The sequence below is a fragment of the Sciurus vulgaris genome, assembly GCF_902686455.1.
Source record: "Sciurus vulgaris genome assembly, chromosome: 16".
Taxonomy (NCBI): domain Eukaryota; kingdom Metazoa; phylum Chordata; class Mammalia; order Rodentia; family Sciuridae; genus Sciurus; species Sciurus vulgaris.
The window spans coordinates 4,061,173-4,062,457 of NC_136477.1; positions in this window are offsets into that span (position 1 = coordinate 4,061,173).

The following is a 1,285-nucleotide window of genomic DNA, read 5'->3' on the forward strand; positions in this document are numbered from 1 at the left end:
AGGTCTGTCTCATCAAGATATTCAGGTGTATACTCATCCGGTTGACTCTGATTGAGCCCGTTTGTGACAGGCTGGGTGAGGTGTTAAGGAGTTAGCAATCAGCAAGACAGGGACACACACACACACACACACACACACACACGCTCATGGGCCACAAAGGAAAAGCAAGAGCAGGGACAGGGATCTGGATCATCCAGGGGGGTGATCATCCGGGGGATGCCCCCCGACTCGAGTCACCCGTTGTGACGTTTGCTATCCGTGGAGTCACACCCTGCGTGGGCCTGTGTGTCTGGCTCTCACTGATCACGTGGCAGCGTGTGTCAGAGCCCGGTGTGGCTGGGCGGGCGGGCCGGGGTCACTAGTGTGGCGCCATCCCTGTGGTGGACAGCGCTGCTGGGATCCGCGCGTTCCTGGTGTCTTCACACGGCCACGGGGGCTGCGCCAGCCGGGGTCCGGGGCTGAGACCACCTACCACTCCGGCGGCATGTGCCCGTCACCCCCCGTCCTGTTGCTCTTCAAACTGAGCACGCAGACATTTTTGGCAGGTGCTGGGATGCCTGTCTGGTGAATCGCGACTCGGCGTTTCTGATCCACCTCTTTTCCTGCTTTGAAGAGTCATTTTAATTTCCTTCTAGAATTATCTGACCATGTCCTTTGCCCGCTTTCTCAATGGGTTTTGGTCCTTTCCTGACCGTTTCATCAGAGTTCTTTACAGTTGAAGGAAATACAACCTTTATCTACTAGATATCTTGCCTGTATTTTTTTCCTGGTTTGTTGTTGACCTTTAGATTATGTTGATGGTATTTTCTGCCTTGTGGAAAAATTAAAAATTTTTACATGTCAAGAATTACCCTGCTTTTTCCTTTAGGCTAGTGGGGTTATCATGTGAGACGTCAGCCCTCCATCTCCACAGACTCCACATCCTCAAACCCAACCAATCTTAAATCCCAAAACACTGAAAACGTTGCATGTGTGCTGGCCACTGACATACTTTTCCTGTCGTGACAGCCTAAAACATGCAGTACAGCGGCTACTGGCAAAGCATTTGCATAGTGCCCGAAATTCTAAATCACCTCGAAACTGTGTAGCCCTATGTAAAGGCTGCCTGGTTTCTCAAGGAACTCACGCGTCTCTCTGCAGAACTTGAGATACATTTGCTGTCTGCAGGGGTCCTGGAACTAATCCCTGCACATCCTAAGGGATGACTATCTTTAAGGCAGATTGATGAGAGCAGATGATGAGGTCCTGTGAGGGTTTCTTTCCCTTGAGAGGTTTCAGAATGTGC